The sequence below is a fragment of the Condylura cristata genome, unplaced genomic scaffold (genome assembly GCF_000260355.1).
Source record: "Condylura cristata isolate star-nosed mole 26May11 unplaced genomic scaffold, ConCri1.0 scaffold00008, whole genome shotgun sequence".
Classification (NCBI taxonomy): domain Eukaryota; kingdom Metazoa; phylum Chordata; class Mammalia; order Eulipotyphla; family Talpidae; genus Condylura; species Condylura cristata.
The window spans coordinates 39,793,587-39,812,457 of record NW_004567109.1 but is presented as its reverse complement, the minus strand read 5'-3'; the positions used below and the strand labels follow the sequence as shown (position 1 = coordinate 39,812,457).

General features: G+C 40.4%; 1 non-coding gene across 1 annotated transcript in view; it reads left to right on the top strand.

The window, feature by feature from the left end:
- LOC101636201 overlaps nucleotides 1–5,717 on the top strand; it is a 61,988-nt gene extending 56,271 nt beyond the window's left edge. The window contains exons 2-3 of the transcript XR_001145212.1: nucleotides 3,799–3,917; nucleotides 5,566–5,717. This is a non-coding gene — a transcript (uncharacterized LOC101636201). The remainder of the gene's footprint in view (nucleotides 1–3,798; nucleotides 3,918–5,565) is intronic.
- The last annotated feature ends 13,154 nt before the right edge of the window (nucleotides 5,718–18,871 follow it).

The window sequence follows — 18,871 nt, the reverse complement described above, 5'->3', positions numbered from 1 at the left end:
AATTCACTTGCTTCATCTGTAAGACAAGGATGAAATAGCACTATACCTTTCAGGATTACAGCAAGGCTTCATGGACTAATGCATCTGAAAGCAACGTGTGTACACTAAAGTTCCATACAAACGTCAGGTGGTGTTTGCCTTGGAAGCTATTCTTGGAGTAAGAATAAAGCAAGCTTTTTATCCACCTAGTAGCACAAACAAACAGGCAGACACCCCTGCCACTGAAGGAGGACCAAAGAAAAGTCTTTGGAGGCAGAGATGTTTGTTTCCCAATCTCCTGGTCTGATGGTGCCCCAGACCAGCTGTTGAGATGCAAAGCAGCTGCAGGTTAGAGGAAGTCCTCTGCTCCTGTAAATACCTCCCACTGCTCAGTGGTCAGGCAGCAGTGTCCTTGCAGAGACAGGAGGAAGCTCAGTGCTTCCAACAAGCTTGTTAAGTGGAAACAATATAATTTTTATCTGACTTTATTGCTCAGTTTAATAACTGATAAAAATGTACATAAATACTCAAATACTTTAGAATATGTACCACGGAAGTCCCTGCTTATCACTGAATAAAGAAAGTAAAAAGGCAAGAGAAAGATTGGATTAAAAAGAACTGTAAGAGACATGTTTATGCCAACATTGACTTTCCAGGACATGGCAATTATCACTTAAAAGTTTGGTGGCATTTTCTTTAGTAAGTCCTTAGGGTATTACATTCAAACTAACTTACAATTGATTTGATGTTGATTTTCTAAACTTCACCACAAAACAATGCCTTTTTAAATGTGTTCAGATGTTTCCTCAAAAAATCAGTTTCATTTTAATGGTGCTAAATACCACCACTGTACTGAGGATCAACCAGGTTTCCATTAAGAATACCTCTTTCTGAGTTCACCAAAAATAATCATCCTGGGTAGAAGAAATGTTATAACCACTGCCCAGAGTCTTTGCCAGTGTACGACTTTCTAGGAATGAGTTCCTACTTGGTTGACTTTCCTACACTGTTCCTCTTCTGCAGCCTGTACCTGTACGGTCAGTTGTGTTTTAATGAATGTCTGGAGCTATGAAGTCACCCATCTCCTTAATTTTAATCTACTTTTTCCTAGTGGGCTAATCCATATGTCAGCAGAGGGGCAAGGGACTTAAAACTGTGGTTGAGTTGAGAACCTGAGAGAGGTTGACTGGAAGAAGAGCCAGTGGAAGGGAGCAGGAAGCTGTTTAAGTGAAGGGAACAGATTCCCTGGGAAGGAGCAGGACAGAACACAGATTGCTAGCTGCTTTTAATTATGACTGCAGTACAGTCAGGAGGTGAGAAAGCTTTCCATGCACTAGAAGTCAAGTTTCTCACTAATTTTAGAGGGACCTACCTGAGCATTTTATAAATCGAGGCTGTGAACTTACAGCTCATGGTAAGCAGGTAGAGCCAAGACTGATGCAGTCCTGATCCTGTCAACTGTTGGGCAGTTACAGGAAAACCTGTTAAGGCTTCTGGAGACTTCCATCCTGGAGGCTGAAAAAAAGGAGAATGCTTGGGAGTTATTCTCATGCAAAGGGATATTTAGAGTCATTAAGATACAGCTTGGAAACCTCAGGCAGCTCCAAAAGTGTGTCAGGTTCACTTTCTGGAACCTAGGGGCCAATCCTCTGAACCACTGCTAACCAGCAGAGGAGCCAAGATTAATCTGCTTCAGGCAACGAAATAGGGAACCTGCCCACTGAGTCTAGACTGTTCACAGTGAAGCTGCCTCTTGTCTCAGTTCCATTTCTAAGGTTCTGTTAATAAGTGCGTGCCTGGGTGGTACAGAAAGGGGCTGGGTGTAAACAGTCACTGGGAGGAAACCTGGGCCTCTCCTTTAGGTGGGGCAGGGATGACTGAGGAATCTAAGGAAGAAACAGCTAGGTAAGGACTGTGTTGAAATGAAGTGTCCCAGGGCCTAAGACAGGGCAAGGCCACCCTGCCCTGCCACATGGCCCTCCTGCCAGTCTCCTGTACTGCTGGGCCTTCCTTTTTTCTGAAAGAATCTGAGAATCAGCAGCCTTTCCCTTCTGCCCTGACACCAGGTTACAGCAGAATTGCCTAGGCCTGATGCCCAGATCCAGTCAATCAAAACCCTTGAGTTCCTTAACCAGGGGAGACAGACAGGTAGACAGAGAATTCAATTCATCCTCCTGGGTGTGACCCAAGGATAAAATAGCAGCTGCTTGTTTATGGAATGCCTTGGTTCAATGCTCATACTACTTGTGTATCAACGGATTGACTCCTTAAAAACAACCCTAAGAGGCGGTAATAGTATCCTTTTATTACAACTAAGAAAACTTGGGCAGTCTCATGGAGGCTAAATAACCTGCCAGTTTCCACCCACCCACTAAATGGCAGAGCCTGTCTCTGAACCCAGGCCTGTGGAGCTTACTGATTGGGCTCGATTTCGAAGTTCTGCAGTTTTTTTGTTTGTTTTTAAAAGCTGTTCTATTTGTGCATTTGGCCCAAAGACATCTCATGATCTCAGGGCACAAGCTCTCCTTATGTCCTTGCATTTGAGAGCGTAAATGTGTGGGGGACTGTGGAAGCCATACTCCATCCAGCTGCAGCCCCTCCAGGAGGTTGAGTCACCCCGAGTTGGCTGCACCCTTGCATTGTGCTGGGGAAACATACCTACTGTCCACCTGCTCCTCTGAGTCATAAAACTGCCACATCACAGGGAGACCTGCCAGCGCCACATTTCCTATAGTCCCCACCTTGCTGAGAGAGAACACGCATGGCAGGGCAGCCAGACAGGTCAAAGCTCAAAGACCAGGATAGTTCCTTTTACTTTTCACTAGGGGCTTGGGAAAAAGGAACAGGGCAGCCGAGAATCCAAGGACAGCCTGAAGAGAGGGACCGATTATGTTGTTTTAATCATAAATCTCTCGGGCTTTAACCTGTGGATCCATCCTTTAGTCTTTCAGCTGAAAGTTTCCCACTTTTTGTTTGCAAAAGTCTTCCTTATCGGCCCAACTAACATTCTCCAAATGATTCCAAATCATTAATACCACCTAAAAATGCAAAGTTCTCCAGAGGCACTCTTTTCTATTGCCAGAACTTGCATCCGTGTAATAGTTGGGCAAGAGAGCCAAAATGAAAGAAAAGCAAACCTCCTAGAGTACACTGCAGTAATACTAAACTGCACTTGTAACATGGGCTCTGGTTACACATGTTCATGTTTGCAGGAGGCCCATAACCGCTGCAAATGTTTTGGGGTACAAGGTTGCAAATTTTTTTTTATGTTAGTTTCCTCTGAGAAAAATCCTAGAAAAGGCTACTTTTCAGCTGTGGTGCATAGGTTCAACTACTAGAACTACCTTTCTGCAAACCAAGGATTTGTAAAGGTACTCAAAGAACAAGCTGAGACAAAGTAGACTGTTGTGGAGGGGCATTTTTGTAACTGCCTTATAGAGGCAGTGGTGGCTGGAAAGGGCAACCTTATACCCCAAAAGAACACAAAGCATTATGGTTATTTAAATAAAGATAACTGTTACTCACCTTTAAAAACTGTTCTCTTAACCCCTGCATCACCAAGGAGGCCCTTAAGTCTCAGAGCTATTGCCAGCTGCTTCAGCTGTAGTTCCCCCCTCCCCATGCTAACCCACATGTACAGCAGACCTGTCCTGTCTCACCCACTGTTGCCCTCAGCAGTGTACCTTAGTAGATATGCCTGTTCTGCTCCCACTCGATCTCTGGTGAATCCTCCTGCTCTCTACACCTCTGACCTAGACTCCAACTCTTGTGTGCATAATAAAATAAATCTTAAGGAAAATAAAACACTATTCTCTTCAGATTTCAGGTAGAAGTAGTAACTGAAGATGTCAAGCAAAACAGCAACCACCAACAACATTGCCCAGGCAAGGAGAACTGTGCAACAGTTAAGACTAGAAGCCTCTATTGAAAGAATAAAGGTAAGAAGCCTTGGTTTGGATTGCTTTCTGATAGTTCCCACTGCTCTGCAAGGCCAGGTCACATTTCAGAGAAGGTGATGCTAGCTAAATCAGCATAGGGTGAAGGATTTGTCCTCAGTTTCAGAACCTTGACTTCATTTTTACTGAACACACACCTCATTTCTAAAGCACTGGGGAGCCACAGTATATGAGTTAGCCTCTCCAAACAGAAAACCTACAGGCCCTGGACAGGATTTCCTGAGGACCTGCTTTCCCTGAGGGAACACAGTCAAGTGCTGTTATCACTGTTCTCCACTGGGACAGGGGTTCCAGGTGGATTTCATAAACATCCTCGTCATCCCTGTGGAATTTATGAAGTGTTCTAGAGTTACGGTGCAGCTGAGGTAGCCTTGCACTGGATGTCAACAACTGGGGTCTCCTTTTTAGGAAAATGTGACTTTCAACGTGTATAGGTTCTAATGACCACAGTTTGCACCAAATTTGAGTAATGCTCAACATTAGTTGAGGTCTGGAAGAAACCAGAAGGCATTGGTGAGGTCATCTGACTTGGAACTCTTCCTCCCCTCCCCCACCCCATTCCCAAATCCCAAGAGGACTAGGCAGTGAGTGCCCTGGAATGTTGTGAGTAATGCTGTTTCCTAGAAACTGAAGCAGCCACCTGAGAAATTCCTCTGGGCCTGGAAATAGTCTGCAAAACACGAGACTGCCTGTGCTGTTTGGACAGCTCACCTCACCTAAGGACATGGGCCTGACTATGACAAGGAGCCTCCCATCCAGACTTGTGAACAGGCATAGCATTTTTCTATTTCTAACTCATGCCAGAGTAAGGCACTACATCTTCCCTTGCTGGTTTTCTACCTTATTTCCTTTCCCCAAGTCCTGTTTTTGAAAAGATTATTGCTCTTGTAAATTTTGAAATTCTTGTAGAACCTGGCTTTATTCTGAATTTTGGCTCCAAGCCCATAATTCAGTTCTTACCAATCAGAATGCACTTTCCTCCAAACCCCTACCAACAAATGCAAGCCTCCAGAGGATTCTAGCAACAATGTCACACATACTCTGCCAGGATTCAGTTCGCCACATTTGCTTTCTCTACACATGTACAACACATTTTTTCTTTCAACTGCTTATATATTGCAAACTTCGTAGATTCTTCATCCCAAAGTACTTCACCATCTTATCTCCAAAATATAAAAAAGCATTCCTCTATATAACCACATATATTATAACAATCAGGATCAAATAATATTGATATAATGCTATTTAATATATTAATATAGCACTGTCCATATTTGAAGAACCCAAGCCACTCATTTTGCCAAATGGCCCTCACTTTGGATGTCATTGCTTGCTGATGATTAGATTCTGACTAAAAATGTTTCAGCAGGGATGCTAGTTAGCTAGTGGTATGTCTTTGGGACTCACTCTGACATGTCGATTATAACATTGCTTGGTTAAGGAAGGTCATATCTGCCCAGTTTCTCCATTTAAAGAAACTTTTCCCTTTTTAACAAGTAGTCTGGGGGTGATACTTTGAGACCAGCTATCCTGTTCTTCCAGTCAATAGGTTAGCGTTCAAATATACTTTTAAAGTTTGTGAACAGTTTTTTTTTTTCTCTCTTGTTTATTTGGTTTGTCTACACACCAGGTTTCAAAGGCATCAGCAGACCTCATGTCCTACTGCGAAGAGCATGCCAGGAGCGACCCTCTGCTGATAGGGATACCAACTTCAGAAAACCCTTTCAAGGATAAAAAAACTTGCATCATTTTATAGAGGAAAGTGAAAACATTGCCTTGCCTTTTCTCAAAGCAAATGATGACCAGCTCCTTGAAGAGATTTACTTCAGCTTTGGTAACCACTGCTAATAACTAAAATGCTCTTAACTTGGAATCATGGACTCTGAAGTCTTTTATTTCCCAAGTTGCTGTTTCTCTACCTTTTACTTATTTAATAACAATCTTTTCCATTTGGAAACTATGGTGTCTCATTGGGTTACTGCTTAAGGAAAGTTGGTCTAGGCCTTTAAAAAAAAAAATTGAGTAACTTTAGTCCTAAAACCTTTATATCATAATATGTTCTTAATAGGATTATCCCAGCCTGTGTAGTCTACACCCATAAGGTGTGTAGTGTGTATATATAGTCTTTGTATACACACATCAAAGCTTATTTCCTTATAAAAATGTCCCTCTTTCCATACCACCATATCCTCAACTCCAGAAGTTAAATACCTTTATTGTGAGCTCTGTATGGAAGTAAAATAAAAAAATTCTTTTCATAGTTAAGTGTGCAAACAAAGAAAGAACATCCTAAAGGTTCTATTTTTTATAATCTAGTAATAGCCATTGTAGTCAAGTAATGAATTCATCTCTCTTCTTGAAATCTCGCTGTCTTCATAGGCTATAATAAACTGTGCCAATTAAAATGTAAAGTCTGAACTAAAAGCCACTTTGTAACATGAGGTATTAACTCACAAAGGGCCTCTGGACTTCCTTATTCCTGAATCAAGATGAGACCCTCAGGAAGGACCCTATCGTTCATGTTCTTTAGGTTAGGGGTAGATACCTCAGAAATTTCCACACTAATGGTTGGAGTGAGATAGTGCACAAGAGCCCACCCAAGAAAGCTAAAATGTGTGAAAAACAGCTGCTTTTGGTCTGACTGCATGACGTAGATCTGTCGCTGTCTTCCCTTTATCTTTTCTCTGCTGCCAGACATCTATGCTCAAAGGTAATGTTCACCACCCCAGCCTCAGTTGGGTGGAACACCATAGGGAAAAACAGTTAACAAAAGGTATGACCACATATCTGCAGTGTCATCCCTACCTTGTCTGCAGAGTATCCACGAGAGGAATCCAGACCACTGCGCCCAAGGGTCTCAGCCACTGGTACTGGCCTCCTTGATTCTCTTCAGGGCATAAACGCAGCCCTTACCTCCAGTGTCCAGCAGGGATCCCCAATAGAGTCTCCTATGACAGAAAGATATTGAAACTTTATCAAAGAGGAAGAGAGAGTCCTTTCCTCACTTATTTCAGGGTCTAGTTTTCAGGAGACCTTTTAAAATTTTAATTTTTAGTTAATCAAAAATTTATTCTTAAAGGAGGATTTAGTCCCAAGAAGGAATTATTTACAAGAGTTTGCCCTAGTTGTTTACAGTCGTGCCCTGCAGACAAGCCCTTTTCAAAATCTAATGTCTGGATTTTGAAAAATAAGCTAATTATGGTGAACAAATAAAGTACTGTTCACCTATCTGCTGGGTCTTGCAAACTGCCTCCACTCTTCCAAGATCATATGAAAATCACTCCACCATATAACCTCTCATCACCTACCACTCCATTCTGCATTATGCCCAATTTGCAAGTAAATTATAGGCAACTATTAAGTGACAGATTTTACCTTTCAAAAGGTAAAATTTGAGACATAATCAAAAGACTTTACAGTTATTGCTTCACTGAATGAGACATTTTTATAAGTATATTTTTCTACTGATAGTTTCAAAACATCAATTTTCCTTTCACTGATTTTTAACATGTTTCTTTAATATTTATAATGCTGCCTGCTACAAAATGTTTTCATGAAATTTTATTATACTGTTGCATGCATATTTTTTGTAGCAAGCATAGTTTATGCTTTCAGAATAAAACATTCTATTACCTAATAAAAAAATGTTTTGCTATACATTTGTTAATATGCTTGCAGTGATAAGGTATGGACTTGAGGTCCCAGGAGATTTCATTTTATTTTCACTGGCCAGACATAAAGGCTATGAATATAAATATTATGTAATTTCCTATCCAGGTGTAGGGCATGTTCAAGAAAAATGGAATCAAATTCTTTGATGCTGAACCCAAGGGGGGCAGGGAGGTGAAATGTAGCTAACTATTGATTTACTTATAACTAGAAGTCTATGTGAAAAAATATAATATATGTATACATATGATATGCAGAAGTCACTTTTATTTATCAGGTTTTATTCTACATATGAAGCCACAGTTAAACTGTTCTACAGCAGCTGGTTTATGATAGTGGACAAATGCCCAGTATGTTTTTTTCCCCTTCCTACTACATTAACCACATTCAATCACTTATAAGAGCAATTTCTTGGCTTACTATCTATGAAGCCATTTAAGTACGTTCAATACATTTTGTCTTTAAAGCTGCTGCTTTTTTCATCCTTCTATCTTCATTAGTTTATCATAAATCTGTCCAATTGGCCTCAGGATCATGACACGATTTACTAGACAGAGCTTCATGACTCTAGAGTCTTTTATAGAGGAAACACTTTGTATGCTAGGCAGTTCACAAGCCATAGGTTGTAGCTACTTTTTAAATTTCCTTACCTTATTAAAATCAGAAGTGCCATACTTATCTTTTAAAGATCTGATTTGCTTTCTCTGTTTGGACTGTTTTGTATTTTACTAATCTTTAAGCGATCAGAAAGAAAAAATATCAATGATTTAGTAATTTTTAGGCATAGGTTAGATCATGGAGTATGTGCCAAACTTTCTAGCTGCCTTCTCCTCAACCAAGATAGTGTCATTTGAGTTGATTCCTCTGAATTTTGATTTAAAGTCTGCTTAGGTCCCCTAAGAACTGAACTACAGCGCATGTCCTTTCTTGATAAATTAAATATCCCAGTTTCTTTGGAACTGTGGTTATTTCTTCTATGGTAGACCTGTTAATAGGAAAACTACATTGAATTATATAGAAATACATAAGTATATTCAAATAGAACACTTACCTGAAGTTGAGTGGCCTAGATTTTAGCCCAGGATCGTTTTCTAGTCAATCCTGTGTCGCTGTATCATGTGACTTTGGACAAGGCAATGCATCTCTCTGGGCCTCCAATTCACCATCTGAAAAATGAGGTTTTTAGTAGATGATGGTTGAGCCTCCCTCCCCGTGCTCAGATGCCTTGGTCCAATGGCCTTCCCCTTACTCGCCCTGCCAACATGTTGGTGCTATAAGCTGCTTCACATATAAAATTGGTTTGTCTATAGCATATGCTCATTTAATAGTTTATGAAAGACCATTTTGTTATATAGTGTTTTCCCCTAGTTCTTTTTAACTTGATTACTGTAATGTTTTTTAGCCATGTACTATAAACATTCTCTTGATGTGTACTATTTGCATTTGATATTATAATTGATGGGATTTTGTTAAAATTCTTTGGCTACTCGTCTGTCCAGCATCTATTAACCTAAAACACTGTGATCATTGTTTGCAAACCTGTCCTATGAAAAGAATAAAAGCATGTACTTCACAGCTACCATTCACAATATTTGAAAGAGGTTTCATTAAAAGCACCATTGCTGTCTTTACTGGGTCCGTGCCTCATTGTTCAATAAACTAATCGACCAATTATTTCATTTTAGTTAACATTTTCTGTGTACCTGACCAGAGCCAGGTGTTGAAAATAAAGCTCTGACACTCAAATAAAGCTTACAACCTCAGGGATGACAGGTTCAAATTCACAATTACTATGCTGTGTAACAAATAGTGTAACTCAGGCGAACACAAAGCCCTGAGGAAGGAGAGACTGACTCCACTTTGATGAAGCCCCAAAAGGTGTCCAAGGGAGGTGGTGTTTAAACTGGGTCCCGAGAGAAAAAGGCTACGTGCATTGGTATACCATCTTGGGAGAAAATGGCTGAGGGAAAAGGTGTTCTTAAAACTAGCATACAAGGCCTTCCCTGGTGGCACAGTGGGTTAAAGCGCAGCACCAAGAAGCTAAAGCCACTTCAGCATGAGTTCGATCCCCACCCCAGAGGTGATCCACATGGCAGGGCAGACCTCTCCTGACCTGCCCACTGCTCCCCTAAGCAGTTTACTTCATCGATCAGCCTGTTCTGCTCCCCACTCTCTCTGGTGAATCCTCTCACCACCCCTGCACCTCTGGCCTGTACCCCAGTTCTGTATGCATAAATGTTTAAAAAAAAAAAAAAAACCCTAGCATACAGGGCCCTCCCTGGTGACACAAAGGCTTAAAACACAGCAGGCTTAAAGCACAGCATGATGAAGCTATCTGAAGCCACTGCTGCAGCAAAAGTTCAATCCCCGGGCAGGGAGGTGACCCACATGGTGTGGCAGACTTCTCCTGACCCGCCTGCTGCTCCCCTCAGCAGTGTATTTCAGTCAATTTGCCTGGTCTACTACCCACTCGGTCTCTGGTGAATCCTCTCACCCCTCCTCTCACATCTCTAGCCTGTACCCCAGTCCTTGGATGCATAAATAAATAAATCTTTAAAGAAAAAACTAGCATATAGAGTTGTCAGTCTACTTGTCTGTCCTGCAAGCACCAGGAAGGCAGTGGAGTGACATAATGTTCCCTTTTTATGGAGGGCTGTTTCTCATCCTGAGACCCAGCTGTGACTATGAAAACAGATAACATATGGAAAGTTCATCGGACTCAAGATGACTCATATTCACCAAGTATTTGCCAAAAGGTACCCGACCTCCTCAATCCTTCCTCACAACCTGGGCTTCTGACACAAAACGGGAACAGTGCATTAAATTTAAATGATGACCACCTGCTAATGAACTGGGTGAACTCCACAGATAGCCCCTGCTTCTGAGAATCACTGTTCACATGCTACAAAGGGAGTGTAAGATAGCAACTCAACCCTTTCTGGGAAAGGACTGAAGAATTGAGATACTTTGATCATGAAAAATGGCTAGCAACTGAAAAGCACTTTCATTGACTCAGATCAAGTGATCAGAAGTTCTTTCAATGGAAGATGATTGTATTAGGGATAGTAGATGGGATTGGGTCAAGGGGATTTTGGAACAAAGTGAGAAGATGAAGGATAATGAGGCTAAAAAGAAGCGAGACCATATAAGTCAGCATGACACATGAACACTTTTGTGTTCTAAATAAGGAACACCAAGCCTGCAGACAATGATGGAAGTTGAATATAGAACGCATGTCATATGTTTCTTCCTCCTTCCCAGGACCAGGTTTACACACTTCTTTGGCTTACATTTCACCATGTTTCCAAGAACTTGTTCCACCATCAGATCTAGCCTTCTAGACCATTCTCACCATCAGCACAGCTGTTGCCTTTTCAGAGCACAGAACAAATTACCACTGGGAGCAACAAACAACCTTTGCCTTCAGACGAGTACTTCTGCTATTCCAATGACTGTCTCCTTATCTGTGTCACTCACTTCTATCATAGGCTGTTTAACTGTAAACTGTCACTGCCCAGCAAGTATGTGCAGTCATTTCAAGAACCCTCACCTAATTACCAGTTTTTCAGAAACCAGTATTTGCTCTGGAAGAAAATGTTGCCCATGTAAATTCATCCAAAAATGCTAATGACTTAATGTGTTAGTCTGTCAAAGACAGCTGATATTAGAAAGCAGAACTATGAATTTTAGTCCTTTGCTAAATACAAAGGACTAAAATTCATAGTAGTGCTTTAGGTTTCATTGAAAATTTTATATGTATTTACATTCATTTTAATGTTTTGTGCACTCCAATACCCCATACTTCTTCCTAGATAACCTACTCAATTAAAAATAATTGAGACAGTTGAGATACTTCATAGTAAAATCTCAGGTTTGGAAGTCTAAAATTGGCAGTGAGGCATGTATGTTTGAGAGCTGCTACTTCCAGTCTCCAGATCCAGTCAGCCCCTTCTATCCTTCTTCATGATAAAAGTGAGAGTTCCCACCCACTATGAAACCTTAAATCTAGTCCCGATGTAGGACATTACCATATATAATGTCAAGGACACCATAGAGTCATAAATTGGCATGCTGGTGGCTAGCAGAAGGATGTACTCTCAGCAATTATGGACAATAGTTCTTGCTCTGTACCAGACACTGACAGTCCCAGTCACTAGTGTCAGGGTAAGGATAACACTAAAAGTTGGCATTGTGAGATGGAGGTAGCGCAGAAATTTATTAATTTCTTATTTTGAGGGGTGTATATTTTAATGTGTATTAGGAAACTAGAACAAATAAACTGTGATATAAAGATTTCTTCCAAGATTTACATAAAAAGAAATCTAATTTAGGTTTCCAAAAGCAAAAGTAGGTAATAGCACCATGTGTACTGCTTGGGAGAATGCACTCCAAGAATCACCCATGTGCTGCAGATTGAGACAGTTTCTAGCCTGAAATATTTTCCCATGGCCAATGCATTAGAATTACTTTGTTCAAAATAAACCCTCTTAGATCTGACATCAGTGAAGTGCATTTCAATATGTCATGGAACATCTGTCCATATTTACAGGCATCTGTGCAAGGCACTGGGCAAAGACAGCCCCACAGTGACAGGGGGCTGGGCCCATTTAAGAATCAACACTCTCTAAAGGGAAGTAGATGCAATTCAGCCCCATCCTAGAGAGGAACTATGACTCAAAGAAGCCCCAATGTGCAGGATCCTGCAACAAAAGAAGTACAGAGCCTAAATTCATATGCCTCTGTTAGCCAGATTACGGTGCATGGACTTCATATTTGTATCATGATTTAAGCAGAGGGTGTGAGGAAGACAGAATAACTTTGTAAATTTAAAAAAATAAAGGTGAGCAAGTGATTTCTTCAGTAACACAGAGTGCAATGTCCTAGCCCTGCAGTAAGAATAAACACCTTGTTCCAGGCATTTAGTATGGACAGGTACTGTTCAGCACTTTATACACCCATTAATTCATTTAATTTTCACAAGAAACCAAGAGGTGATTATTGTTGTTATTCTTACTTCACATATGGAGGTTTGGAGACCAAAAACTTATTTGACAGGTTTTTTCTTTAATACATTTCTCATGAGTAATCAGCATGCTGTAAGAAAATGAACACATGACTTGGAATCAGGCATGTAGATGCTAGTCTGACTGCCACTAATTTGTTATCCGACCTTGGGACCTTTATGATTTCTGGTCCTGTTTCCAGTAAAAATGAATTTTTTAATAAGGATTTAAGCTAGGTAATCATTAATATTTCCTCTAGCTTTAAATATTACACATATCTGAGAAAGGAGAACAGTTCACCATTGGTTGCTTTTGCTATCTCCTTCCCTAGTCTTTACATTTTCCTCTTAGAATTGAGAATCAGGAAGCGAAGAACCAACATCAAGAAGAATATGAGCTTGTTGTGTTAATTATAGGTATTTAAAGAAGATATTTGAAGAATCACTTCCTGATATTTCAGCTGTTAACTCAGTAGGACTGGAAAGAATTTTATGGAAAAATGAATTGTAGGAAGATGTTTTGTATATAAGCAATTAAAAGAATTAAGTGAGCAGAGTTTTTCAACGAAGTATAAATAATGTCTTATGAGTTCATAAAAATTTCTAAAGCAAAATATAGTGCACTTGAATATTAAATATTAATAACAGGGAAGATGTAGGATTCTTTTGTTGAAGACCCACTAGGAGTGTATTAGTTCAATTTGTATTGTGCTACCTCTATCCTAGGTTAAAGCAAGAAAAGACAATGATCACCAAGGATAGTGAGGGAGGGGCAGTAAAAGGTGACTAGATAAGTTACTTTACTATGTGGTAAATGCTATTATAAAAAGTTGCTCTGCCTGAGTGAATCAGAAAAGGTTTCATAAAAGAGGCAATATATGATTGGACCTTGAAGATGAGTAGAAGTTTTAGTAAAGACCAGGCAAAGGCTATTCTCTGCAGTCAAATTATGTGTTCAAAAGCTCTAGTTCTAAAGATGCCTGGGGCATCAGCACAACACAGATGTTGTGACAGGAATAAAAGGAGAATGGTGATGAAACTGAGAACTTTAGGTGAATTCATCAAAGGTTAAAAGCATGAATGGATCATACAGGCAAAGAAAGGGAGTTAGTAAAAATTTTTAATGCAGATTTTTTATATAATAACCTTTGTTTTCATAAAAATAATGAGAATGAGCAAGAAGAATAAATGAGTAGAAACTGGCAGCAGCAGAAACTGACAGCAGTGTGTCTAGTATCTGCTGAGTCCCCAATAGTATTTCACCACCTTTTTATAGTTCTTGTTAAACTCCTCCAGTCCAAACCTTTATTAACCTGTTCAGACACCCCTGTTTATCTCCTTCCCACACCTGCACATAATTTTGCCTCCATCAAAAAAATTGGGGGGGATTCAGTGCAAACACAAGCCCTGGCTGGGGCCTTGGAAGACCTAACTTTTCATTGTCAGCCCCCAGCCACACCTGGGAAGCGCATCCCAGCCCTTGCTCAAGCCACCAACACCTCTGAAGACTGCTGCATCACCTGAGCCTTGTAGACTCTTTCAGGGGCCTTCAACAACTCCCCAGTAGGCACCATGACTCCATGCCCAGCTACCAGCTTCTTAAGAGTAGACATAAGCCCCAAGCAGGCCTTTATAGGACAGCTTTAACCAGTCACAACTGGGAAGGCTAATTCAAGGCTCAGACACCAGTGCCTTAGCATACTCAAGCCCCAATCTGGGCCACATAGGGCCTCCTTCTATATCGTGGGTCTTCAGCAACCCTCCACCTTCCTGGTCATTAGAAACAGGCCTTGAGTCTACTGCTCCTGGGTGTGGCAAAGTCCCAGCAATTCAACTTCCTGACCCAGCATCCTCCTAGGCCTGCTATCCACCAGAACAAGACACAGACAGCTCAAAAGAAAGAAATACTGTGAGAAACTCAACAAACAGAAGATCAAAATTTAAACCTTCAACAAAAAAAAAAGAGATTTGTAGGAGGAAGCAAAAAAAAAAAAAATCAGAAGTCTTAGAGTAAATCAAATGGAAGAACAAATCAGTGAACTTTAAGCTGAAAAATAAAGGAAAGAAAAAGGGAAAAGAATGAAAAAAAACTTCAATAATTATCTAATACCATGAGGAAGTGAAATATAAGAACCATAGGAATTCCAGAAGGAGACAATAGAGAAAATGGAACAGAGGCTCTACTTAGGAAAATAGTAGAAAACTCCCCAAGCCTAATGAAGGAAACAAACATAAAAATAAAAGTATCACTCAGGGCCCTCCCTGGTGGCACAGCAGGTTAAAGCACAGCACTGAGAATCTAAAGCCGCTTCCACATGAGTTCGATTCCCGCCTGCCCCGGAGGTGACCACATGTTGCGGCAGACCTCTCCTGACCTACCCACTGCTCCCCTCAGCAGTGTACTTCGTCGATCTGCCTGTTCTGCTCCCCACTCTGTCTCTGGTGAAGCCTCTTGCTGCCCCTGAGTCTCTGGCCTGTACCCCAGTTCTGTATGCGCAAATAAATAAATCTTTAAAAAAAAAAAAAAGTATCACTCAGCCTGTCAGTGCCTCCCAGCAGACCAGCCCCCAGCCTGGGCCTAACAATACTGTGCCTTACATCAGTGACATTGGTGATCTTCCGCTACCCCAAGATGAGTACACCTGACCCCCTCAATCTCCTCTAGAGTGGACACAGGCCCCAAGCAGAAACCTTGAACAACCTAGTTATGTACTGTAGACCCCAGCCACACTGGGAAATACATCTCACTAAGCTTGGCAGCAATTAGCAGCAGACTGGGCCCCAGCCTGGACCTTGTAGTGCCATGGCCTCTGTCAGGGACCCTCAGTCATCCTGAACAATCTTCAGGAGTCCCATGACCCCATGCTCACCAGAAACAAGCCCTAAACCTATGCACCTGGGAGAGGTGATGTCCCAACCAATCAGCTCTAGACTCAACACCACCCTACCCTCCCATCCACTAGATCAAGGCTTGGGAGAGGATTGGAATAGGCTCCAGCACAACCCTAGATCCTACAAGACCTCATTAACTGTACCCAAAATCAAGTAAACACCTAGAAAAGTGGAGGGAACGGACTTACACTCATATACAACAAAAGCCCCAGCTACAACAGAACAAACCCAAAGCAAACAATGGGAAAAGGGAAAAATACAGATGACCAAGGATGCCCTCAAGGGAACAATACACCACAGAGAGAAAAATCAAACTCCAGAACAAAACTGACACAGAATTCTCCCTGTCAGATGAAGAATTTAAAATTGAAGAAATTCAAAGTATCAGAAAAACAAATCAGATTTATGAGAAGAGATATATAAAAAGAATTCTGCTGTCACAGGGAAACATACCTAGCTTCCAAAAATAAATACAAATTGAAAGGACTGGGAAGCAATTCTACAAGCAAATGGGTCCCCAAAGAAGACAGGGGCAGCCATATTTAAATGAAATCAAGTAGACTTCAAGCTCTTGAAGTAACATGAGACACAGATGGATTCTATATAATGATCAAGGACACAATATACCAGGAAAATATACACTCATCAATTTATATCCACCAAATGAGGGATCACCGAAATACATTTACACAGTTACTATCATCTCTGAAAAAGAGACATTGGAGAGAATATGTGGTAGCAGACTTCAACACCCCACTCTCACCAGTGGACAGATGAGACAAATAATAAACAAGAATACAACAGCCCTAAATAAAATAAAGATCTAGACTATATGGGCCACCCAAACATTTATAGGTCACTGCACCCCCAAAACCAGAGTAAATTTTTCTCAAGTCCGCAAAGATCATTCTCCCAGATCAACACATACTGGGTCACAAGACAAATGTCAACAAGTACATGAAAACTGAAATCATACCAAGTATGTTGTCTGGACATAAAGTCTTCAAACTAGAAATTAACTATGAAAACAAAACAAAACCAAGGATCTCCCCCATTACAAGGATACCGAACAATATACTACTGAAAGACAGATATGTTAATAAGAAGTCAAAGAAGAAATTAAAAAGCTAACTTCAGACATATGATAATGTCTGGGACAATGGCATATGACAATGACAAGGACATAATCGTCCAGAATGTATGGAACCCAGCAAAAGCAACACTAAGAAGAAAGCAGATAGCAATATAGGTCCACATTAAGAAACAAGTAACAACCCAAAGAAACTACCTAATCTCCCATCTTGAGGAATTAAAAGAACCAAAAAAACCCAAAGCCAGTAGAAGAAATAAAACTTAAAGCAAAAATAAATGAAAGATAGTAAAACAAAAACAAAAGACAATAGAATGAAAAGCTGGTTCTTTGAACACATAAACAAAATAGCTAAACCTCTAGCTAGGGTCACAAACAAAAAGAAGATCATATGAAATTATAGCCATCACAGAAAAAAATCTAGAGGATAATCAGAAATTACATGAACAATTATATGCAACTATGTTCAGTCTAGATGAGATGGACAAATTCTTAGACTTACACAATTACCTAAAGCTGAATAAAGAAGAAAGAAAATTTCAACTTTTAAATTTTAAACAGCAAAATTGAAACTGTAGTAAAAATCCTCCCCAAAAAAACAATGACTAGGACTAGATGATTTCACATGCAAATTCTACCTAACTTCCAAAGATGTAGTAATGCCTATTCCATAAAAATTCTTTAAAAAAAGGTTAAGGAAATTACCAAATACATTTTATGAAGCCAATATTACACCAATACCAAAACCAAACAAAGACAACTTGGTGGCACTAAAGGCACATCTCAGTGCTGTCACCACTATGGCCTGAGTTCAATCCTCAGCCAGAGTGCAATAGACCTCTCCTGTCTTGCCCACTGCTCCCTTAGCAGTGTATTTCAGTAAAATCATCTGTCTTGCTCCCCACTCTGTCTCTGGTGAATCCTCTCACTGCCTCCCACACCTCTGGCCTACACCCCAGTTCTTCCATGCATAAATATATCTTAAAAAATAAAAATCTTAGCAAAGTAAATTCAACAATGCATCAAAAGGACTATATATAATGACCAGGTGGGATTTACTCCAGGGACAAAAGGATGGTTGAACATCTAAAATATTAGTGCAAGTTACAACAACAACACCCATGTGATCATATCAACAAATGTTGAGAAATCATTCATTTTTGAGAAATCATTTGAACTTAAGTTCTTAAGTTCAAAATCGATTTATGATGAAGGCCCTCCCTGGTTTGCCCAATGGTTTAAAGCTCAGCAATATGATGCTAGTGGCAGTGGCTTTAGCACGAGTTCAATCCCTAACCCTCCAACCCAGGAGGTGATCCACATGGCGCGGCAAACCTCTCCTGACCCACCTGCTGCTCCCTCAGCAGTGTACTTCGGTAGTCTGCCTGTTCGGCTCCCCACCCTGTCTCTGGTGAATCCTCTCACTGCCCCTGCACCTCTGGACTGTACCCTAGTTCTGTATGTATAAATAAATCTTTAAAATAACTAGATTAAAACTTTGGATTAACAAGAACATAATTAAAGCCATATGTCCAAGCCCACAGTTAACATTCTTCATGGTGAGAAACTGAAAACCTTCAATATTTGGAATAAGACAATGATGTCCATTCTCACTACTGCTTTTCAATATAATACTGGAAGTCCTAGCTAGAGCAATTAGGAAACAGATATACTAGGAATCCAAATTGGAAAGAAAAAAAAAAAACTCATTTGTAGATAAGATAGAACCCCAAACAATATCCACAAAGAAATTAATTAAAATAATAATAATACCAGTTTAGTAATGTAGCAGGTTACAAAATCAATACACAAAGATCAGTGGCCTTCCTATATGAAATCTGTCTGAAGAGGAAGAAATTAAGAAAATTATCCCATTTCACTTGCAATTGTTGATGAAACTCAACAAAAAACCTGGGACTAAATGCACCAAAAGAGGTGAAAGATCTATACAATAAAAATTACAAAAAAGTTAAAGGAAATGGAAAAAGACACAAAGAAATGGAAAGACAGGACCCTCCCTGATGGTTCAGCAGGTTCAAGTACAGCACTATGAAGTAATTGGCAGCCACTGCAGCATGAGTTCAATCCTCAGCCAGGGAGGTGATCCACATGGCATGGCAGATCTCTCCTGTCTTGCCCACTGCTCCCCTTTGCAGTGTATTTCAGTAAAATCACCTGTCTTGCTCCCCACTCTATGTCTCTGGTGAATCCTCTCACCCCCTGCACCTCTGACCTGTACCCCAGTCCCTGTATGCATAATAAATCTTAAAAAAAAAAAAAAAA